Below are 26091 nucleotides of genomic sequence, written 5' to 3'. Positions count from 1 at the left end.
CAATGATCTGTTCCATATCCTCCATTTCATCTCCATGTGTGAACAGAATCATGATGTACTTCTGAACTTCAGGACCAGCTGCTCTTTCATCATCTCCAGCTGCTCTTCATTCAGATCTGGATCCAGTAGATCTGGAGAAATAAAACACATGCAAAATAAACACATGCTTTTCTCCCATCTGTGTTTTACCATCACACACTTCTCTTTAAACCTGGTATCTCCCAGTATAGTGTTTCCAGATGAGCTTTTCCCAGAAACATTTCTGTCCATTAGAAGATTACAGATCACTGGATTATCTGGACAGGAGTTGGTATCTGAAAAGTCTGAAATAAAAACATGGAATATGTGATTTAAGCTAATGTCATTCTTTCCACTGGAGGTCAAGAGTAAGAAAAGAAAATGTCTATGTTTCACAATCAAATATAAAATATTGTTTTACGTGTGTAAATGAGTCTTAACACTCTGAGGTCTGAAAACGCGCCGGCGCGTTTTGCAGGTTTTTTTTTCACATTGCAGCAAAACAGACTTAAAATACTCCATCATTTTTTGTCATAGAGACATAAGTAATATATCAATTGAAACTATAGAATATCTTCTTTTATTTGTATACACTCAGAGTAAAAACACAATGTTGTGATTTTTGTAAAATAAAGAAAACTAACATGATGCGTGATTTCTCCTCTCCCTCTGAACGAAGTCCAATATGATAGTTCTCAGAAAATGAACTGTAACTTAGTGAATACTAATCACAGAAAAATTAAACTTATGTCTAAAAAAACGTTAAGATGTCAGGTTTTAAATCATGTAAGTCAAATCGAAAACAAACCTTCTGTGTTTATGTAATCTGTATGAAAAGAGAGCCATGTCAGAAGTCCGTGATTCAGCTCATTATCCGCTAATGCGGCCACGCCCACGGAGGGAGCGCTATTCAGACGCAAATTCAGAGGCAATACATGCATTCATCGTCTCAATCGTGTATTTATTGTCTTGAAAAGTGTTTATCTGGATGTAAAAGTCATGGTTAGGGAGCTCTAGAAGACATGCAGTTAGTTCCTGTTTTCTTTTCTTCTATTGATGAATTTTAGATGAGTTTTTGTTTCTTTAGCGCCCTCCGGCTGCAGTATGAATTGGAAACTCCATTCATGGAATAGCCTCTTCTTCTTTTAGATGAATTTGTGGACTAAAAATGCACAGAGAGCGCCCTCCGACTTCAAGGATGAATTGAAAACACCAGCGCTCATAGTAATGACAATGAATATTAAATAAATATAACTCCTCTGTATAGAAAATTGACATAAGCATATGAGAATCCAATATTTCTCCAAATGTGCATGCTTTTAAACTAAAAGCCTATATTCAGACTCTTTGCATCACAGAAATACATTATATTTTAAAGTATAATATAAAACCATTACTTTATATTGTAATAATATTTTTCTGTATGTTTCATATATCATGATGAGCTTGAGACATCACAGAAGGTTTTTTTCACAGCCTACCTGACTGAAATGCCTCATTAATATGCAAGTCATTTCAGCTCATTACTATGCAATTCTTTTGTCTTCTCAGGTGAGAATGGCCCATTATTCAGTGGTGATTCATGCCTCCACGCATACTGTGTTTCTTGGCAAAAAGTGTCTTACAAAAACTAACTCAATATATTGTTTTATATGAAGGAGTAGGCAGCATAATTTTTACATAATTTTGAAGCAAAAACTCTAGTTTACAACCTCCAATACCCTAAAGTATTGTAAACACAGATTTACTATACTTTTTTTGGCCTTATTTCAGTGACTTAAGTTTTTTGTTTTTTCAATAACCACGCATAAATGTTATTCCTTCAAAAACACAAACATGTACATACATGTTCCTCACATATTATTGTAACCTAGTTTGTGCTGAATACAGTGTAATGACACTTTTTCCATTAATATGTTTATGAACAACTGAAAAAAGCACAAATGTCAGAGCATGTCAAAACTTCTCCAGGCCCCAAATCAGCCTCAGACTCCAGAGGGTTAAAGCAGAAGCATGTGAACCTTATATCCACTGGAATAAACAACTGCAATCGTTAAAAAAAACTATATTAATTTACAAGTGATCAATCTGATCAGCTAATCTAAACAATGATCAATCAATATTGGAATGAAATGTTTTGATGTTTGACCTGAGAGCCTGTTCACATTCAAACTGGATTGAGTCTGAATCAGTGTTTTATTAGTTGATTAGTGTAACACCACGCCAGCAGAGGGAGGCCTCGCCTGAGTACTGACTGTGTCTCACTCCCTCTGCTTCTACACTTACTTCCTGTTTGTTCAGTATTTCAGGGTGTGGCTGTGCACTTGCCCTTTGCGAAGTATTGCCAGTTTATCTGCCTTTCCGAGCATTTTTTTCTACTCCTGCCTGTTTGCTTAGTGTATGATTCTGCCTGTTTACCCTGATTACGTCTGTTGGATTTTCCCCTTGCTTTGGTTGCCTGATTTGGACTGATTATTGTGTTTGGACCTTTTGCCTGTTTACCCATCTCTGCCTTTTGGATTCCCCTGATGTTTTGTTCATTGCCACCCAACCATGCAACCCTCCCATCAAGATCAAGGCCATAGATGATAACACCATTGGGGAAGAAATCACCCACCAGACCAAGCCATTAACTCTTCAAGTGGGTTTATTCAATCAAGAATTAATCTCCCTATACGTCACTGACTCACCTAAGCATGAAGTAATTCTCAAATTTCCATGGCTATACATTCATGACCCTATTATTTCCTGGCATCAGGATGAGTTGATTAATTGGTCCAACTTCTGCAGAAGTCATTGTTTTTCCCAAGTCCCCCAACCATGTTTAACCACAAGTATTGAAAGCCCAGAAATGAACAAGACTGTTAACATCCCCAACTGTTATAATGATCTGGCAGAAGTCTTTAGCAAAACCAAAGCCACACAATTACCACCTCATCGCCCTTGGGACTGTGCTATAGAGTTACTGCCCAACGTCATGCTCCCGGAAAGTCTACCCACTGTCTGTAAAGCCATGGAAGATTATATCGAAGAAGCACTAAGCTCAGGGTTCATCCGACCCTCAACTTCTCCAGCTGCCGCAGGGTTTTTCTTTGTCGAAAAGAAAAAGTCAACTTTTTGATGATATTCTAATTATATGACCAGCACCTGTATACATTAAGGCAGAGAAGTGTGAATTTCATGTCCAACAGACTTCATTCCTGGGCTACCACATCAGCCACCTGGGCCCGGTTTTTCAAAAGTAATCCACTAGGATTTTGGATAACGGATTGGATCAAATCTTGAAAATGTGTTTTTCAAAAGAAAAAACAGATTACATAATCGGATTAGATCACGTAATCCAATCTTGGTTTTGATTCGGATCAAACCTTTAGTTTGGGTTTTTCAGAACTTTTTTGTAGGATTTGGATCACTTTGATCCAAAAAATCTGGATTAAACTGATCCCATCAGAAGGGTGGATTCAGCGTGGATTTCATGGCCAAAATGTAATGAAAACTTTAAAAATGTATCAAATAATACTATATTTGGATCATGCAGTATCTTACAAGATATCCTATTTATTCATAAGGTTTTAATTTTATTTGTTCATCCATCAGGCTACAGTGATTAGGTAGGCTTTAACGTATTCAGCCTTTCAGTATAGGCCTACAGCAAAGTAGAAAGAGTTTGGCCTCATAAAATAATCCCCCAAACAGCTGTCAAAATTGAGCAAAAACAATAAAAATTTTTCTGTCACTAATTGATATATATATATTCATCACAATCGAAAATATTTTTGTTTTTAGAATATTTATTAGTGATGCATGCAATGATTACAGAATAACCAAAAAAATGCAAAGAATGGCAATCACTGATTTTTGAAATCCAAAACAAATCCAAATCAGAAATAGTGTCTAACTATTGCGTCCCTTGTTGCACGTCCTGTTTGCTCGTTCTGGCAGAATGCAGAAGGTTGGTTAGGGTCTCCAAGGGGCTCAGGTGCATCATTGTCAGCACAGAGAGGGACATTGCGCTTAGTAGCGATGTTGTGCAAGACAATACAGGCAAGGGTTATGTTGCATGCTTTCTGTGGCTCCGCTCTCAGGTAGTTAAGGCATGCAAAGCGCCTCTTAAGAACTCCATTTAAATGCTTAATTGCACATCTTGCTCTGCAATGAGCAGTGTTGAAGCGTGCCTGCACCGGTGTATTTGCTGTTAGAAAAGGAGTCATCAGCCATGGTAGGAGTGGGTAGGCACTGTCTCCTAATATTATGCCATCCGGTTGGTTGGTTTGGAGGTCTCTATATAGAGCGCTCTCCCTCAGGATGCGTGCATCATGGACAGACCCAGGCCACTTGACAACGCAGTTGGTGATGAGGTCAGCATCACACACAAGTTGGACATTGATGCTGTGCCTCCCCTTTCTGTTTATAAACTCCCATTCATTCTCACGAGGTGCTTGTATATGCACGTGTGCAGTCGATTGCTCCAATAGTATTGGGCATATTCCCCAAAAGAAAAAAGCTGCGCTTGGCCTGGGCAATCTGGTTGTCCTTTGGAAAAGAAACAAATTCATTGACCAGGCTGGCCAGTGCGATTGACACATCTCTCACCACATCACACACTGATTTCACCACTCCCATATAGTCACCAACAACTTGATAGAAAGTCCCACATGCATAAAATCGGAGAGCAATGAGGATCTGGTCTTCCACAGACAGACCGTGACTCCTTTGGGTTCTGTGTTGAAGTTTTGGCCTGAGAAGGTTCACAAGGTACTCTATATCAGCCTTCCCAAAGCGAAACCGGACATACAGCTCCTCAGTGGTGTATTGCTCCAGTGGCTTGGTACGTTCAACATACACCCTTTGACGGTATCCTCTCCTGGCAAAGTGGTGGTGGCGGTGGACAACACCTGCCATTTCACTGTCTCTCTGTGAATCCTCTGAGAAAGGCTGATTTATATGGCTGTGTAGTTGGTCTTTTCAAACACACCTATTACAACTGATTAGTTTTGGCTTGTGTTCAATTTAGGCAATTGGACCCAAGGCCTATAATTGATGAACAATGTTCACTATAGTAAAGCAACGGAACCATGGACTCAAGAAGCTGTAACTTCACTGCTGCTGAAACCAATGCACTACTAGAGGGTGTTCGGTGCCATTATGGAACAATAGTGGGAAGTTTTAATTCTGCTAAGGATACCAACAAAAAGAAAAATGATGTTTGGATTTTAATCACAGAAAATGTGAATGCCATAGGGTCTGGCCAGAGGAGGACCACAGGCCAAATCAAATTGCGGTGGAAGAATCTTAAGGCCAGGGCAACAAAGGACCATGCTGAAGCCAAAAACCCACAAACAGGCAACAAGCCATTTAAGAGGGGAGATTACACAGATGTGGTCCTCGACATCATTGGAGGTGAGAAGTCGCAAGCTCTCCATGGTATTCAAGGTGTTGTAGGGGATGGCGAGCCTTGGAGCCTTGGATTGAGGAGGAGGAGGAGAATCTGCCAGTTCCTCCTGAGGCTGATCCAGAGAGCGTATTTATATTGAATCTCAGCTCTGTTCCTGAGGAAGAAGCTGGATCCTCATTGGTTGAGCCAGTGGTAGTTGCCACAGGATCTCAGAGGAAAGGCTTGAAGCGCCCTTCATCAAACAAAGATGATGATTACAAGGCACTTCTGCAAAAAGAGACTGAAAGGGCAGAAGCACAGCTTCGTCTGGCAGAGGAACAACTGACTCTGACCAAACTGCAGCAAACCAAGGCCAGACTTGAGATCCGCCTCCTAAAGGCTACGCTCAGACAAGCTGGTCTCTCCACATCAGATGAGGAAGTCTGAAATTATTGTGGAGTATTTGACATTAAGTCTTTTTTTTAAATTCAAGACATCTATACTTGATACTTGTTATAAATATCCTCAATGTACAGTGTTTGTGTTGTAGGTCTCAGATGAGCGGACTGCTGGAAGAGGATGGGGTGGGGTTTTTCTTGTTTTTAGTTTTTTTTTTTTTTTTTTAAATGTGTGTGTTTTCATTTCAACTAAAAATAAACTTATATTGACCCCACACTGGCTATTCTACTTGTTGCTCTTTACATATCTATAGTTCTACATTGTGATTTCCTATCCTGTTTGAGCACTGGTTATCCAGCACTGGTTATCCAGATTTGGTGATCCTGAAAAGTTCCTATCCGGATCAGATTGATCCAATCTGATGTTGCTTTAAAAAACTGGCTCCAAAAGTAAGCTGGATTACGTGATCACAGATCGCAAAAAAAGGATTACTAAATCTGGATCAATTTTATCCGGATTAAAACTTTTGAAAAACCGGGCCCTGAGTCTGGCTGGATAGGCGAATCCCCGATACAGACCACGGGCGGCCAGAGCTTCACCCATGGTCGCGAACTCGCGGCGTTTCTGCAGTAGGCCAGCTGACAGATCCGAGTAGAATCAAAGCTCTGAGCCATTGTGAGTAACAGTCTTCTTTAGGGCCACTTTCAGAATTTCTTCTTTATCGGTGAACGGTAGAAACCTAACTAAAACGCTTCTCAGAGCTGAATTCTGATTGTTAGATGCAAAGGTGGGCCCTCTCGATGTCCAGCGCTGGGAAGTCAGCAGGCAGATCTAACCACTTAGGGATCATGTCTCGCAGAAACGCTGAGAGTGGGCCGGAGCCCTCAGATTTCTCTGGCAGACCCACTATTTTCAGATTCTTGCGACGGCCTCTGGCCTCATGGCCTCGAAATACATGAAAGTGAGTGAGTCGGTGAACTGGGGGAGAATAGAGTAAACTTTAAAGTTACTTTCACAGTGTGTATCTGTTATGAATAAAACGTGTCGTCTAATTATAATGGAAAGGGTTGTTATTTCCGCTTCTATAGACATTGTGTATTTTACAAACTCTAAATATATTGTTTTGTTAGTACTCTTGTGTATTAAAATGTCTGAAACCTAAAATAAACATTATTTGGTTGAAAACACTGCATATATGTGATATATGAAAAGCGTTGCGCGCGTCCGTCTCTGGTTTAGCGCCAGCCAAAGCGCGCACACACATTTGAATTTGGCAGTTGATCATGTGATGCACTGAACGTTCTAATCACACCGGTGTGATCGTACGCGTCAAAGGGTTAAAGATGTTCTAGAAGTCTTCTATTGACCTTTTTAAACATTTGTCTCTTTTTATATGCTTATTGTTATAATAATAATAATAATAATAATAATAATAATGTTTTTCTTTTAAAAAAAAAGATGGCAAAAGAAACTGTAAAACAGTTTTCTAATATTCCTGAAACATTTTGCATTAACCCATCGAGAGACAATATTGAACAAGTAAGACTGAAAATGGCTGTGGAAATCTTCCTTGCATCAGGTTAGTTGCTCAAAACTGTGAACTATTTTGGGGAGGAGGGGGGGATTTCAGTTAAATGTTAACAAAGCAGGTAAATCATTCCCATCTATCAATTTTAGAATCAAAGGAGGACTACTGTTCCATTTGTGCACTCAAAGACCTCCGTCAAGACATCATAGACTGGGTAATTTTCCTGTAATGTTTTTTTTATATTATTTTTGCTAAAATTTGTATTTCATTAACAACTAAAAAGAGCATGCAGTTTTTCTGTCCATCAGAGTGAAAGGCATGTGAACCTTCTGCATAAATGTATCCTTTTGTGCTGTAAGGAAGAAAGTCATTCAGTTATAAAAGAATAGGAAGGTGAAAAATTTGTTTCAAAGTTTAAGTGGACTTCAATAATAACCACACATTGCAGATTATCGTTAAATAGGATAAATGCTTTATGTTCATTTTGTTTAGCATACAAATGTTATTTGCTAATGATATCCTGACACATTGGACTGACATGGTAAATTTCCCAAAGCCAACACTGGCAATAAATATGATCATAACTTGGATAATATTTTCACCATCTGTCATTCTCCTGCAGGTTCAGTGTGAAAAATGTGTTCAAAGAAGTTGTTGCGTAGGCTTCAATGCCACACAGCCCTCTGGAATGGATTCACCATGGTTCTGTACATTGTGCAAAATTTAAAAGGTAATTGACAAAGTGCATATAGTCATTTTATATTTAAAAAAAAATCATGTATAGACGAAAATAGACAACAACTATAGATTTTATTAATAGTCCATGTAACTGCATTTTGACATTGATTTAGTTGTATAAATACATAATGTTTTGTTTAAACAAGCATTTGCTCATTTGCTTCTTCTATTTAGAAAAGCTGAAGGAAGTCTGAATAAACATCAATTTGTGGTGTTTTCCAAGATTCTGGCCATGCTTAGGCTACGTTTTCTTTGAGAGAACTTTTCTGTGAGAAAAGTGGGGTTGTTTTTTTTTTTTTTTTTTTTTTTAAATAAAATCCTTCTGATTGAGACATTATGCTGTTTGGTCATTCTGAACTGAATTCATATTGAAATCTTAAATCCAGTTATTTCACTGGGTGGTGAAAATAAACTATACATTCAAAATGAATTAAACATTTTGTACGTTAGATGCATAATAGAGATTAGTAAACATTGCATTTCACTAACTGCTCTTGCACTTTCAAATTTCCCCTTCATAAGTCATTATCATAAGTTATTTTGGGCCTAGTTCATTTCATCCTTCATCTGAAGAAAACAGTGATGTCATCGTCCAACTCCGCTCAGTTCACATGCAATCAATGAAGTCCGATCAATAATATTGTTAAATGGTAGGTGTCCCCATTGCATAATTTCACCACAGACACCTATAAATAGTTATGTATATTTAAACTTGTTTGTAAATCAATGAGTACTAAACAAATTAGGTCACACTTTTTTATAAGGTGTCCTTAAATACTATATATTTACATTTAAATTAACGATTTGATACAATGCACTTAATGTGTACATCCTTGTTTTTACATAGTACTTGTATTTAAAAAAAATTCTGTAATTACATACAATTACTCCGTTGTATACACCGTTATACCTACCCATAGCACCAAACCTGTCCCTAGACTTACCCGTATCCGCCTCAATAGCAGTGTTTTGCAATACAATATGAACACAATAAGTACATTGTACTTATTTTTTTATGTAAGTACATAGTAGTTAAAGCCCACCTAATGTAAAGTGGGACCAGAAATTATATTTCCTCTTTGTTTAATGCAAAACAAATCCACTGAAAATTGTATTGTAATGAGGTAAACCAGTTGTGATGTCATCAAGTCACATGACCAGGAAGTTTAATAGAGTTATGATAGAAAAATTCATTAAAAATACACCAATTATTCTTTTGACGATCTGAGTCGTGTATGATGGAAAGGAAATGTGTGTGAACAAAATACAACACTTGCGATGTCATCGGGTCACATGACCAGGAGGTTTAATGCAGTTTTTCTGCATAGATAAATTCATTAAACATACACCAATTGTCACAATCCGAGTCATGTATGATAGGAAATGTATGTGAAGACATTACATTAATTTTGAAATCATAGTGCCACAGTAAATTTATTACACGATCGGACCATCTCTTCCGCTTTACTAGTTACCCAAAATAAACAAGAATGAACATCCGAAAGTATGATTCAGTACGCATACAGTACAACTTACTAACCGTTGTTTCAATAGCGAAAAGGGATCAACAAAACAGCTTGTGAAAATGTCACATTTAGTCTACCTCAGAAAAGCTGTTCAGTGTCACAGTATTAATACCACTACTATTGATATTTCATATTTAGACATTTAATCGTAATGTTTAAAATGAATAACAATAATTATATTTTATTTTAATTATTATTGTTAACAGTATTAATATCATTATTTTATTAATAAAACTAACAGCTTATATTAACTTAATTTTACTCTAATTTAATGTATTCTTATTATTAGTTTATTTACTCTAAATAGTAATAGTGGAGGTGCATGCTGGGAAGATGGCTGCATGAATGATTTGTCCTCTCCTGATCAGTATAAATCCTCAAATAACTCTATATCTAGGTGTTCATATTGTCTAAATAAGTAATTAATTGACTACTTATGATTGTATTTTGAACTTTTGGGAATTTTGGACCGTTTGGAGTTGCATTATGGCTGATAATACTCGTCAACGCAACAAGAAGGACTCTGACGGTGAACAGTCCTCTTTAATGAATGAATTGTGTGTGCTAAGTGTTAAAATGGACAATATGCAGACCAAAATGGACAGCATGCAAGTCAAAATTGAAACACAGATGGGATGTGAAAATAAACACACTCCGTGGAAGTTTGGAGAAATACATTTCCGATGGACAAGCCGCTTTTAAAAGTGAGCTGGAGAAGGCGGTCAACGAAATGCGCAACAATTTGGATTTGGAAGTCAGTATTTTAAGTTCCAGAATGGAAAGCATTGAAATGAAAATGAACACAAAGGAGGTGTGGGGCAAGCTCTTTGATCCAGACGTCACATTGGTTATTGTCGGGCTGCCGCAAGCAGAAGGGGAAGACGTGGAGGCCGATGTTAAAGAGTTGTTGCGTGAGGGTCTGCGCTGTGACCTGGTGCCAAAGCTGGTGGCCGTGGATCGCGTAAGGCAGAGAGGACGACAACCAGGGCTGGTGAAAGCGGAGCTCGAGACGGTACAAAGTGGCTGTGCTTCGTAGGAAGTCTAAGCTCAAGGATCACGACAACTACTGGCTGATTAAACGTTCGAAGAATGATGCGGAAAGAGGGCCACTGGTGTGACGAGATTACGTCCAGCCTAAATGAATAAAATCTTGGTGGATGAGCAGAATGGATTCAGGAAAAACAGAGTGTGCATCGACCACATCTATGTGCTGTCCTCAGTGGTGAGAGCAAGACTACAGAAAGACAAAAGTACCTTTGTTTGTTTTGTTGATTTCAAAAAAGCTTTTGATTGGATAAACAGAGACCTTCTGGAATACAAGTTAATTATGTGTGGCATTGATGGTCATTTTTATAAATCCAATAAAGCCCTACAAGGCCCCACTAGCCTGTGTGCAGGCAAATGAGCTAAGGACAGGCTGGTTTCATACGCCATTAGGAGTGAAACAAGGAGACGTTCTCTCACCAACACTATTTGCAATCTATGTGAATGACTTAGCTCAAGAAATAAAGAGAGCTAACTTGGGTAAAAGACACTGATGATCTAAATCTTAGTATATTATTGTACGCTGACGACATTGTTTTGGTTGCTGACGAGGAGGCCAAACTACAGAAGATGCTGGATATTATGTATAAATGGTGTAACAAATGGAGACTTGCCATTAATCGTGATAAAACACAAATAGTTCACTTTAGAAAGCCTTTTGTACATCAGAGTGATTATGAATTCTATTTTGGACAAACATTACTGATGTATTCTGTAACTTATAAGTATCTCGGTTTTGTTTTTCATGAAAATGTTAATTTTTCAGAAGGCAGACGAGTGTTATCAGAGTCTGCTGGGAGGGCACTTGGAGCTGTGGTTAATAAGATGAAGGTCTGCCCTGAGCTGAGCTTTGACACATTTACTAAACTGTATGATTCAATGGTTAGATCTGTGCTGTTCTATGCTGCTGGAGTATGGGGCTTTTTTGAAGATGCTCCAGAATGTAATACGGTCCAAAGCAGAGCTATGAGATATTTTCTTGGAGTACACAGGTTTACCACTAGGGTGGCCATAGAGGGGGACGTGGGCTGGGAGCCCTGTGTGGTCAAACAAAGAGCAGAAGTCCTTAGGCTATGGAACCGCCTTGTGTGTTTACCAGAGGAAAGACTCGCACGAAAAGTGTTTAACTGGGATAGAGCTCACAGACATCTTTGGACAAAGGAGGTCCTTGAGATCATCTCAGTAGTAAATTTACAACAATTGTTTTTGAATAGTATACAGTGCAAGATCACCAACATCAGACAAACATTATTTGAAACTTATAAAGAACAGTGGAAATTAGAGATGCTACGGAAGCCTAAATTAAGAAATGATGTACAGTTTAAGGAAAATTTCTTTACTGAACCTTATGTCAAATATAATCTGAAAAGAAGACAGAGGTCTCTGTGTGCTCAGCTCAGAGCTGGAGTGCTGCCCCTAGAGGTGGAAGTGGGGCGCTTATGTGATTTATGTTTGGTGGAGGTCCTGCCATTTTAAATAAGGTTAAACTAACGTTACAGGAGATCGATTGCTGTAATTAGAGTAAGCTATCATTAGTTTTGTCTTGCTAATTATTATTTTATACCCATAAAAATAATAAGTAACTGCCAGATAACGATCACCTGCTTTTTCCCGACGTTAACATTAGGTGTGTTATCTTAACTAATAACATTTATTAATTAGCTTATAACGCCCACATTTAATGTTACAGAAAAAAAGTTCAGTGATCCGTCAGATCCTGTAGGTCGGTTAGTACAGTTTACTGCTGAACAACTCATTTTGTTGGTGTTAAATAACAAAGAAATCGAAAATTAACAGTTAGTTAATACATCTTCAATCTCCCCTCGAAGCTCCGACAGTCCTCAGACAAGCTGTCAATCAACTTCGAATCATGACGACACGCCCCGTTTTTATAGCATCAAATTGCTAGCTAAAATCTAAATCATCACAAAAACGAACAATTGAATATATATCAGTGTGATAACAACTACCTTAAATGACCAAAAAGAATCTTTCAGAGTTTTATTTGAAGCAGAAGTTATTTTTAAGTTTTCACTGAAGTCTCATTCGACTGCATTGAGAGGGCGGGGTTTATGACCTGTACTGCATCCAGCCTCCAGGGGGCGATCAAAGAGCCCGCAGCTTCGCTTTTCAGGACGTATGAGACACACCCGGTTGAATCTCAATGACTCACTTAATAAAGGTGACTTGCTGCCACCTAGTGGCGGTCTTAATTTCACATTTAAAGTGCATATTGCAGGTTTAACATTTTTTTTCCGAGATGAATATATAACCTTGTACAAAAATACCATATAAAAAGGTACTGCAGGGTTTAAAAATGTTTTGCGAGACATAAGGGCATGAATTTAGTAGATAAAGTGACGGTCTCTGTAAAAACCGCTTTTTTTTCAGCGTCGCGTCATTTTACGCCACTACAGGGAGATGTTCGCAGAGCTCTGTGTTGATTCAGTGCAGAATATATTGGTATTTAGCAACAGCGGTCGTGAATCAGCGTGTCATCGGTAGTTTTTGCATTCTATTTATCATCGTCATGGTAAATTATTGTGTTTGTGGAGGCTGCACAAACTCTAGCCTGTCAGGACATTGAGTCCAGAGGTTTAATAAACAAGAAAAAGGACGCTGCTATCTTCCGTGCCGGGGTGTGTTTTGTGCAGGTGAAGAGACGGGACTTCACTTCTGCATCGAAAAACGTGTTCATTATATAGTTTTGTGTTTGATTATTACATTTGCTAACTACCAAATCAGTCGTGATGAGAAATGGCTATATCACGTAACGTTAGTGTGGACGGATATTAACGCGTGTGACATACGCTTGATCAAAGTTTATTCGTTTCTGTTATTAGTAATCAGTTAGGCCTACTCCTAGATGACCAATAGCTTTGCTATTGCCTGATTCATGATAATAATCTGTACAATATTGTGATCTGAGCACATGTCGTTACCTAACGTTATATCTATAAGCTAACACCGGTCTCTGCCCTGTTCCCTGTTCGGAAGTAAAATTTTCTCACAAAAAACGACTCCAGAAGCCTATGTAGCGTGTTTATGCGTGTTTTTTCAAGAAAATCTATTTCATACATTATTTTTCTATACATTGAATCACTAAAGCTCTAACCTGCAATATGCCCTTTAAGGATGATATGGACATTTTTCTTAATGAGTGTCTGGACAAACAGTCTTGTAATTAATCGCATGTTTATGGAGATTTGATTTTTTTTTTTTAAAGATTTAATTTGTCATCATGTACCTGCTGTTCAATTTACACTCAATTTGGTCTGATTTTGTAATTTTTTAAAGCAAAGCACAGCTAGTAGCTATATAATGCTTTTGCTACTTACATTTTAGTACATTTTTGTACATTTTATTAAAATTAAATAAATAACTTTTCTGTTTTGTTTTTGGGTTTGATGGATCTGAATTTGCTTTGTGTTCAATTTATATTCAGTTAATCATTTAAGACATAAAACAAATTTATGAACTTTTAAAATATTAAAAGGTTGCAAGGGGGTTTTAATACACACACATAGGCTATCTATATCTATATATATAAATATATATATATATATGCACACATATATCGTAAAGTTTGTGTGTATATGATTAAGCTATTAACACAATGTGAGTCTATCTATCTATCATTTCAGTTAGATCGTTTTAATACAATATTTGACATTAACATGGTTTTAAACTTTAAAAAGCTCCAAATGGAGCAATGCCTACGGAGATAAATTGGCTCCGCCCACTTCCTCCCTCAGGCTGTTAGTCTGGCGCTGTCGTCCTCAGACTAGGGCTGGATACCTTGGAGAACCTGGCGATACGATACATACCTCGATACACAGGTCACGATTCGATACGTACCTCGATACAGAGCTGTCTCGATACGATTTGATACAATGTGACACGATTCGATACGATTCAATAAAAATACATGGGCCAGAGCCAATTAGTTAATGCTGAACACATTTACTCAACAAACAGAACTCTGCATTTTTCTTCAATTTATTGAAGACAAAAGTGCATTATAACAAAGTGCATTTTGCTTAAATATTTGCAACTTTAAGTGCTCTGATTAATTGTACACAAAGAAGCTTCAGTGCACACTGCGAGGCAAGGTTTAAAGTGTGAGCGAAGCACCTGAAATGCAACATACCGGCAAGCTCCGCTGCGACGCTCATATTTGCGGCGTTGTCAGTCACAATAGCTGGGTCTTTGGATACGAGGTCCCACTCCTCCAGCGCCGCTTTCAGTAACTCTGCAATGTTTGACCCCGTATGGCTCTCGTGCATGGCTCGCATTTGTAAAACGTGCGACATCAGTTCCCACTCCTCGTTAACGTAATGGCAAGTGATTGTAACAAAAGCTTCCGTGGCTCGCGATGTCCACCCATCACAAGTCAGTGCCACTCGTGGGGCAGAACTCAGGGCTGACTTAACATTGTCTTTGACTTTGTCATACATCCTCGGTACTGCTTTGTCGGTCATGTAGCTGCGGGTAGGGATCACATAACGGGGATCTAACGTGTTGATCATAAAGCGAAAGCCTGTGTTCTCGACAACACTGTAGGGACATAAACCTTTGCAAATATAATGCACCACAGACTCCGTAATCTTCTGTGCACGGACTGAGTTAGATGGAAGCTTGGATGTTGTGTTGTCCAAAGTAGTTTGCGTGGGGTCCCGTGTTTTTTTGGGCTGCGGCGAAGCTAGCTTGTCTGCATGGTGTCTTTGCAGGTGGGCGCGCAGGTTAGTTGTATTACCGGTGTAGCGTATAGAAGCCTGGCAATGCTTGCAGATTGCATGTTTTATCGATCCCTTGGTTTCCTTCCTTTGCTTTAAAACCAAAATGTGTCCAAACATCTGCCTTTAGGGACAACGGCGCTTCTAAAATCTTCGACATTTTCCATGAGTTTTTTTAAACTCGCGGGCGCCGCTGCGCCCCCTAATGGCTGGGCGGAGTATCGATACTGTATCTTTTTTTATTATATCGGTATGTATCTAAGAATCGATATTTTGAGCACACCCCTACCTCAGACTGTCATGACGTATGGTTCTGCGGTTCTGCAGTTAGTCCTATCTCCAAAAAATTAGCTGGGAGAATAGCCAAATTGCCCCCTCTAGTGGTTGACTCAAGATTTGCTAATCTCACATTTACAGCTGCTTCACACTTTTGAACTAACAGGTGCTCGAGCACCACAGGTTGAAAACCCCTGTTTCCAACTTCAAGCTGTTAAATTACTTTCTGGCCAGGCTTTTTCAAGCCAACTTAAAGTTTGAAGACCCTGCTAAGCAATTACATAATCACTTCTTACTAATATTTGGCCATTATTGCTGTAATGATTTGATGGTAATCTAAAATAAAAAGCTCATCATCTCTGAGTTTACCAGCACAATCTAAAAATAGGAAACAACTGCTTGAAAAACTGAGAAACCTAAGCAACTTCAACCACAACAGCGTCCTTAAAAAAAGGAGAAGGTACATTAAAAGTTAAACAACGGGCATTGAAAAACACAGGTTCAACACACAAGAAATATAAATGCTGCTGGTATTGCAAGGAAATGTTTGTGGAAATGAGCTGTGGAGGAACATGAGACGATGCAAGTCCAAACTGCCCAAGAGTGGCAAAATCTGCCTTCTCTGGCAAAACAGATGAAGGGGTAATGAGAATACTGAGTAAAATGAATGAAGATGAAATTGCTCGTGTTGTGAGACATGATTTTGGATTTTTTCAGTTTGCTCAGTCTCCATATATTTACCACAGATTTCACAAAACAAAGCATGAATACATCCACAAGAAGGTCCATGAGCTTGGCAGATTCATAATAACATCACGCAAAAAATGTCCACCTGCAACTCTGGAAGAACCCAGCAAATGTTATGAACATCATTCAAGCAGTTAAAGAAACTGCAGGATTTCAAGAAAACACTCATTCTTACCAAACTCCAAGCTTAGCTTTAAAAATTAGACACTCCCTCTTAAAAGCTAGTGAAATTATCCACTGTCATGCTCTTATTGCTGAAAACGCAGAGTTGGCAAGGAGTGCAGATGCTTTCCAGAATCTGTACAAATCAAAGTGGTCAGGATACATAACACACTCAGTGCTAAACACCATTAATGATTCAAAATACAACAAGCCCACCAAATTACCACTTACTCAAGACATCAAAAAGCTTAATTTATAGACGTCTATAAAAATATATAAAACACTTTAAACCACTTTGATACACACACAAAAGCTTTTTTTTTTTTTATAACTCATCTGATAACTGTTATGACTAATGACATACAACAGATATTATTTCTGACAGGACTATTCTTTTAAATAAAATGTAAAAATGACATGTTTATTATCAGTATTCTTATGTATTGTGTATTTTTCTCATACCCGCAGGATGGCAACACCAAGCCCCTACTTACACCCAGGACCGATTCGCTGCAGATGTGTGACCAACCTTCAAATTAGATGAAGGAAAAATAAAAAGCTCGTCTTTTACAAACTTGTGTGCTCAGTGATGGAACAAACGGAACAGTGAGCTACGGTGACAAACTGAATTTTGAAGAGGGTGTGATGCATTTCCTAAAAAACGTCACAATCAGCAACAAATATGGCTGCCAAAACTTATGTTTTGGAAAATGGTCCAGTAAATTCAGGGCAGCTCTAAACAGAGCAGGATGAAAAGGCTGCCAGCGAAGACCCTATGTCCTCAATCACAAGCAGTCACAGGCAATGAAGTGGACATGTTTTGAAGGGGAGACTACTTGAGTCTCCAAGGGCGAGAGGACAAAGTAAGTTAATGTCATCATTGAGTATCTAAAGATTAACGGTATTCTGCTCTGTTGCTTTAAATGAACAATGAAGAATGAAATTTATTTGCTCACCCTCATGATTTTGCCCACATGACTGACTTCTGCAGAAACACAAAAGATGGAAATACATTGTGAATGACTCAAGTGTCAGCAAACAGTGCGTGTAATTCGCTAATGATTAATTCTGTCAATTTTGGTGACAAATGACCGAGTCCAAGGGTGTCCAATCCTGCTCCTGGAGGCCTGCACTGTCCTACAGAGTTTAGCTCACCTGAACCTGCTAATCAGCTTCTTACTTGGCATACTAGAAACTTCCAGGCCACTGTGGAAGTCAATGGGGCTCGAAAACTGGTTACAAACACTCTTCAATATATCTTCTTCTGTCTTCAGCAAAGAAATGATTACAGGTTTAGAACCGAGGGTGAGTAAATTACAAATTTCATTTTTAGTTGAATTATCTCTTTAACTTAAATTAACTTTCACTGACATCTTTAAATATAATAGAAGGCCTAGTCCTATCTTAAACTAAGCCCTGTCTGTGAAACTGGGCCCTTATGCAACAGAAAAACATGATGAATGATAATCTTTACAAAAAGGCCAGTTGAATTTTTTCAATTGTTGAAAAAAGTAGCTATTTAAGTTAGTAAAAATTAACAGTTCAACAATAAAAAGATTACTTGCACAACTCAAATCTAGACCATACATTTGAGTGAGGGCGATTTGACATGAATGACTTATTTTAAACTATTATTCTGCAGATATAAACCGTGAGAATGACGGAGGTACAGGAAAACCAGGTCCCCATTCTGGACCTCTGCCTCAGGATAATGTCCTGGACGTTTCTCTCTGGCGGGACAAAGCCACATGTGAGCTGTACCTCAGAGACGATGTGGAGCTCACTCACCTAAAGGCCTTTATCTGTGACGGTGGGAGAGGAAAGCTGAATTCCTCCACATACACCACTGTGAAGATACACAAATAAAATGAAACACATTAGCTGCTTCTCCAGAACTAGGGATGCACAATATTGAATTTATGCCAGCATTTAACATTTCAGCTCATTTTGGCACATGCTGATATACATATCTTTCTTTGGAAATAATTTACAAGGAGTCAGGTTTGTGTTATATTGTGTCACAGATATCTACAAGCTCATACATTCACTGTGCTTTTTAGTGGATGTAAACCTAAGCGTAAATTGTCTTTTTGTTAAAATCCAGATTGCCGAAAGGGAGGAAGTCACGCACCTCACTGAATTCATCGGAGTATCCAGTCAGTATGGAAGTCTGACACTTCTGTGCAGTTTAATATTCCCACCACACTGTACCATGTAAGTGTGGACGATCTCATTGAGAAACTTCCAGTCCACCTAAAAATTACATATGTCCTTAAACGTGTTATGGAGATCAGTTTTGTTGATGAAGATTAAAATCTGAATAGTTATTTCATTTTACATTGTTTCATTGTTCAATTAGTTTAAATTTTATAGTAATAGTTAGATTGTTTAAATTTTTAATTTTTTAGTAATAGTTTAGCAGTTCAGATCATTTTTCATTTTAGTACAGTAATTTAGTAATTCAAATTGTTTACATTTTAGTAGTAATTTAGTAGTTTAGATTTAGTTTAGCAATAGTATTAATAGTAGTTTTGTATTTAGTTATGTTTATTTTATTTTAAGTTGAGATCATTTATATTTATTTGTCTTTGTTCTAAAATATAAAAAGATTTTGTACTGAAAAAGTTGTCAGTCTGCATATATATAATATATATATATAAAAGTTACCTCAATAATTATCCATGTCCAACTGTGCACATGCTAGCATTCTAGCATTGACACCAACATCCTCCTCAGCCTTTCACAAAAAAAGGAAACAAAAACCCTTGTTTACATTATGTATATTTTTCATATTCAAGATTCATAAGTATTCTGTGCGCTTCTCTCAACCTCAAGAAGGCAACAGAACATTAACACATTGTTCACAAACTATGCTGTACTTACTTCTGACTTATTTTCCAGACCTGTAAGGATGACACTGGCCAGAAATGGAAAGGTGGTCGCCTTGGTCCTGTGTCTGAGGTAGAGACCTGCGCGGGACGGATTTTTTCGTCCCGCTCCCGCAAAAAAAAAAAATATTATTTTCTCCCGCTCCCGCCCGCAAACAATCAAGTTTCGTCCCGCTCCCGCCCGCAAAATCCCGCGGGTAAAATACATTGCATATGTAAACCCTGAAACCCTGGCCAGAGACGGTGTCATAAGGTCTTATGTCGGCACAAACAAAGTCAACACATTCTGTTGTTATATCTTTTAGTGCACACTGTAAGAAAAAATACACCATATCTACTCAATAAAAATGATGCAACAGATTACAAGCAATATTATTAATTAAATTTCACAAGGTTTGGTATTGAGTAAATATTAATTAAATGAGACCCTTAATAGTTATCCATTTAATATTAGTAGATTTGAATAGAAAACAGTACAGAATTAATTAGAACCTAAACAAAAATATTGAGTTGAATTGAAAAAGATAAACTCCCTAATGTGTAAATAGTACTAATAAAAATTAATTTAATTCTACATTCTACTCAAATAAGAATTTTATTAACAAATCACTTTTGTGCTAAAACTGCAGTGTTAAATTAACTCTTCTGGGAGTACATGTGAGACCATACTCGAGAGTGTTAAAGTATTAAAATACGAGTGTTACATGAACACTGAAGCGAAATCAAGAATCAGCCTGTGAATCTCAACGACGGTGACAAGCAACATATTCTGATCAACAGATCAACCCTGAACATTAGAAAACAAGCTACTAAAAAGTCGCATAAACAGAACAAAATAAAATATGAGAATAAAGGAAATTACTAAGACAATTCAGCTCATAATTTATTCATGCAGCAATGCATGATGGGAGCCATGGATGAATTTTGATTGGTGGCACACAGAATGCATGTGTTCTTCTTACTAGCCCAGTGATAACAAAATAAGTTTTCTTACCTAAAGTCAACCAGTTAAATTTTGCAAGATGAGCAATATAGAAGAAAACGAACATTCACTGTCTGTAGCCTAATGTTACTCTCTTCAAATGTCTTGTAGGCCTGCTGCATAAAAAAGGCGCACTTTGACAGGAAGTGCTTTTCAATTAAAAATTGCCTGATTACATTAATTTGAATTCACTCAATATTCTCTCCATTTGGGATTAGGTAAATATAATGCTTATGTTTTATTTAACTACAATGGGTAGATTTTATTCCAACCATTTTTATTTGAAATTTAATTAAATATTTGCCTCAAAATCATAAACACAATTATATTGAATACATTTTAACCAAAAACATTAATTCAAATCTACATGACCACAGAATCATTTCTTACAGTGCACTTGACACTTTCGACTGACTTGCCGTAAATGTCAGGGATGTTTGGTCTTTCAAAACGGTGCACACATGACGCTTCAGACCTGAAGTTCCAGACTTGTGCCCGCTGTATGTGAGTATTTTGCTGCATTTGTCACAGCTCGCAAAAGGAAGGTGCTTTCCATCGCTGTCGCATACTACTGAAAAACATTTACGAATATCAGATTTTCCTTTGCTTGGTTTTATAGTTTTGCATGTTCCTTTCTTTAATAACTTACTAATTTCTGTAGGACTAAGCGATTCACCTGAGTCATGCGGTGCAGACATTTTGCCTCTGTGTGGTAGGTTTGGCTGTTTCGCGCCTATGAACCACGCGAGAGTTAGCTTCCGACCCTGCCTGTAAATCGTTTTTATTTTATTTTATTATAAATAAAGGTTTATTTGTTTCTAGTTATTTTATTTTGTTAGATATTTCCACTTTGCGGGAGTCCCGCAAATAATTTTATTTTCCCGCAACCCGCACACAATAATATCGTGCCGCCCGCATCCGCATTCACCCATCAAATACTGTCCCGCGCCGCACTCGGTTGTGCTGGTTCCCGCGGTACTCCCGCGGGAGTGCAGGTCTCTAGTCTGAGGTGTGCAGAATCATGTCGGTGTTACCCAATCATGTGGGCATTGTTAAACCACAATGGGTGGTTTTTAAACACTTTACCTGACTTGCCTAACCCACTGGAGAAGGACTTTATAATGTAAGGAAGTCAGGTAAAGTGGTGGTCAGATGTAGCCTGACTACGTCAGACTTCCTACTTCCGCTCAATTTCATTTCGCTTCTGTACTCAGTCTGATACAGCGTCAGAGCTTTCTGTTTGCCACCGGTCTGGAAACAGCCGGGCCAATCAACGAACAGAGGGCGGGCTGAGAGCCGTGACGTAGATGCTAAGCGCCGAGTTTTACATTGTAGGTTAGAGAAATCGAAAACCGAAACGACCGCGGAAATGGGAAACGAGACACGGGATGCAATTCGCTCTGTTATGGAGAACATTCAACTCTTTTTCAAACGGTATTTCGCTCGCATCATCATGTGTTTACAACAGGTTTACAGTGGAAGTTCAATCATAGATTTGAGTTCGATGCATGATGTCTGTGCTTCGATGCGGCATAACATACGTCATAACTAAACGTATCTGATTGGCTTACGGGTAACCAATGATTTTAAACTTCAGACAAGCGCGACCTAGCGAGAGAGAAAACACTTCTCTATTATGCCATTCCAGACTCTGTCTACGAAGCAAAGTGAAGTAGCAGAGTCTGGTATTACCAGGCTAGGTCAGATGCCCACTGACTGAGAAACAGCCTTTTTGTACAGCAGAGATACCTGCTTGACACACCCGTACCGACAACACGAATCGAGCTGTTACGGGAAAATATTTGAAACAGTTTCTAACAGCAGCACTTTGTATTTTCTGTTCATAGTAAATATATCTCCCTTGATGAAACTTAAAGGAAGCATATGTCTCAAAATCATTTTGCTATCAGATGATATCTCACACGGGGTACAGCTGCGCTTAATGTACTGTCATGAATGTACTGATGGACAGCTGTCTTTCCTCATTCGACGGGTGTTTTGATTTCATGTGCTTTCTCATTATGGTGGTGATATTATGATAACTCTGTTTCATTAATTCATTTGATCATTTTTATCTAAGTAATTCCAAACTTTGCGAGGCAGGCAACAACATTATGTGACGATCAAGAAATAAAGCTCCACAGCGCCACCCGGTGCATTTAGTTATCACTGCGAGTTTTAGTGCTTAAGATTTATCATGGATTCACTGCATTTACAGCCAGCAAAGCAACATAGTACAATTCGAATATTTTTATTTTTCAAATATTAATTACAGGTCGAATATTTGAATATTCGACTATTTGTGCACACCCCTATTTTAAATGTTTTATGTTGAATATTGATTTTTGTAGCGATTTAAAATATTTATATATATATACTTTAAAGCTGCAGTCCGCAACTTTTTTTGGTTAAAAATTATCCAAAATCAACTTTTGAACAAGTACATAACCAGCCAGTGTTCAAAATTATACAATTATCTTAGCTCAATTCACAACAGTAAGCTTGTAATAATGTTTTATAATAAGAGTGACATGGCGGATTTCCGCGGGATATTCAAGCATGCAGCCGTTCCTCTGTGCGTCATTACGTCACGTCCGTAAACAGAAAGGAAGGAGTCCCATCGAGAGGCTAGTCAGTTATATCATGTGACGATGCTGCTGGTAGCGGATCATTTATAGCCTGTTCTCACAGCAGCTGAAATAATTAAACTTATTATTTTGATGGTGGATTGTAATCCAGAAAGATCCAAATGACAATCATCAGTGACAACTGGAGATTCACCCGTAGTCAAAAAGCAAAAGACTTCAGACTGTGGAGTGGATACAGAAATTGAAATCTAGATAATGCTAATATACACTAAATACACATAGTCACGCAGTGACTGCCCTATCGTCAGGGCAGCAGAGTGGGTCATTCGTCAGGCATCAGCAAGTACCAGATGATTACAGCCCATCAAACTGCAAGAGGTCGTGTACATTGTACATTGAAGAGGATAGGGTCAGAGGATGTGTTTGTGCTCGGGGAGCACATCGGCGAAACGCAGTATGGCATAGACAGCCACCACCATACTCTGGTAACATTAGTTGTGTCCCTGTTTTTTGAGCTAAGGCTGCACCACATCGCTAAAATGACTAACCTTACCTTACAGAGCAACAACATGCGACAGAAGCTCAATAAAACCGTCCTTTCATATGTTTTTTGGGTCATTTTTTTTTTTATCTCTGTCCTCCACAGTAGTGTAGTTCTCTCTACAGGGTGGGGATTTCAACATGCAGCATTTTTTAATGTATATTTGTAAAGGGGAATCTTGTACCTATTTTTTATTGCAAATAAATGTCACTTTTATAATAGTTTAAAAATAGAGACTTTTGTGTAATTATTCCATATTTTGTGTAGTCATTCTATATCAGAACCCCTGACATACAATCCAAAGAGTCTACAAGAAACTTTTTTCATTTGAGACCAGGATTATGCTTCTACACCAAGAGGTTGCCACACAGTAAGCCTTTTATTGTCAGTGTGCATTTTGGGTAACCAGAAGTCCTATGGGGAGTTTCCATAGGGCATTTTACAAAACGCATGAGCATACCTTGGCAAATAAATGGTCTAAAGTACTCATATTTCATTCTATATCTGCTTTTGCACACAGCTTGACAAGACCTGGTGCTTGGGCTCAGTTGTGTTTCTAAAGTCATATCAAGTGACCTAGAGGGCTGAAATGTGGTCAGCTGAGATGCTTGTTATCCGGCAGAAAGAAAAAAACAATATTCTAGCCTCTATAACTCTGTGCCAGTACTTCACACAGTTATTCTGATTGTTTTCTAAGAAACTACAGGGTCTCAGCTTTTCTAAAGAGTATTTTTGCTTACCATTTGATGGTAAGCAAAAATAGCTGGGAACAGTGATCACTGAAGTAGGCACAGTGCAATGTCGAGGGGAAAAGCCTAGTAAATGGCCCAACCCTGAAGAAGTTAAAATAAACATGTAATAATTCAAATTATTTTATTATAATAGTAATATTCATATTATAAAAGTGTGTATATATATCTCATGTTACCATTCTGTACACTGAGTTTTAGTAGCCTATATATTGATTTAACATAAATACCTTGTGCGTGTATATATTCATTGCACCTATCTGTTCGGTTCAATGTTATTTTCATATGGAAGTCCATGGTTATAATTATTCATAAGTGTGCAGTGTCATAAGTACATCTCTGACGTTTATAACAAACCAAACAGTTTGAAAATCGGTAGAAAATTGAGCAAAAAGTACATGCACCATTAAAACACAATGTTACGAGTGAGCGAGCTGACTGTGACAAGATGGCCGCCAGGTGCGGATGTCGACCTCCATTGGCCAGCAGCGTGGACGAGACATCTAGCCTTTATTATGTATATCTATGGTTTTAACCTCACTGAAGAAAGACCAAATGGGGGAGGGGATGTCACTGACTACATCAGGTGGTTTCTTAAAGGGGTGTTTACTCCAAAATGACAGGGTGGACAGCAATTTCAGGGACACGTGCAAAATGCTTAATATTATTATGAAAATAGAATATAAATTATAAAAATGACTTGTTTTATTAAATAACTTGTTGAGAACAATAAGAACAATCAAAAAGTTTTTGAATTTTATGTCATTTATTAACTTTTTACACTCAGTGAAGTTAGCTGAGCAGTGTCTGGGACATGCCAAAACTGCATATATCCAATCAAAGAAAATGGTATAAAATTGAGAAAAACTGATATTATGTGCTGATATTATGTTTATATATTCTTGTACTATTTCTTATTCTTAAGTCGTTCTGGCGAAGGCTTCTTTTTTGGAAGATTTGTCGAACTGACTGTCCTCAAAGACCTGCCGTTTCCTTGATGGGACCCTCCACTGAAATGCAAACGCACCATAAATGAGATAAAACAATGGCACCAAGACAACAAGTAAGTACTTTATTATTTTACGTGCTTTTAACTTAATCTAAATTAATTAATGTCTTTCTTATTAATGTTTTCTCAGGTTGGTGGACTTACTGGACGCGTAGTGCACCTGACCGTCAGATTCAAGACCATTGAATTCCAAAGACGACAACTAGAAACACAAAGTGCTATACTAGAAGACATCACCGGAAACATTTGTGTCTAACTATGGGAAGCTCAAGTAGGCTTACTTTCATACGGTAAAACCTACCAATTCACACAGTTAAACACAAGAGAATTCAACAGAGAATTCTTTTTAACCACAACGAAAGAAAGCACCATAGACAAAATACAACCCTTACCTGGTCTGGCTCCAATTTCGCCTTTTGAAACGAAAGAAGAACCAGTAACATCAATCTGCGGAACCATTAACTGGGCCGAGGTCACCGTGTCACACAGCTGCGGAAACTGCAGATTCTGGCAACTGCACTTTGAGCCAAAAAACAAGTTCCACAGATGTGAAAACTGCAAGATGCTGCAAAAAACGGGAATCTACAAGGCAACTGCCACTGCCCATGTCACTGTGTCTGGAGATCATGGAGACTGCAGCTTAAACAAACAATTCTGTCCTACAAAAGTTCCTGACAAATTTAAATCTCACCCACCTTCTGGAAGATGAACAGGACATAGAGGAATATATTCTCGAATGCAGATCCATGAAACTAAACATCCAAAACGATACTGCGCTTGAGATGC

The 26091-nt window shown here is 38.1% G+C and overlaps 1 long non-coding RNA gene and 1 pseudogene across 1 annotated transcript; both read right to left on the bottom strand.

The window, feature by feature from the left end:
* LOC125243883 lies at nt 1-20257 on the bottom strand. The gene is made up of 4 exons (XR_007179171.1): nt 19432-20257; nt 19216-19285; nt 18337-18394; nt 1-131 (listed from the first exon to the last, which is right to left on the bottom strand). It is a non-coding gene; the product is annotated as an uncharacterized LOC125243883 (long non-coding RNA).
* LOC125243349 lies at nt 3804-6904 on the bottom strand (annotated as a pseudogene).
* Nucleotides 20258-26091: the final 5834 nt, after the last annotated feature.

This window comes from Megalobrama amblycephala, linkage group LG1 (genome assembly GCF_018812025.1).
Source record: "Megalobrama amblycephala isolate DHTTF-2021 linkage group LG1, ASM1881202v1, whole genome shotgun sequence".
In the NCBI taxonomy this organism is placed as follows: Eukaryota; Metazoa; Chordata; class Actinopteri; order Cypriniformes; family Xenocyprididae; genus Megalobrama; species Megalobrama amblycephala.
Note: the sequence above shows the minus strand (reverse complement) of the source record. Positions and strands in the feature narration are given on the sequence as shown.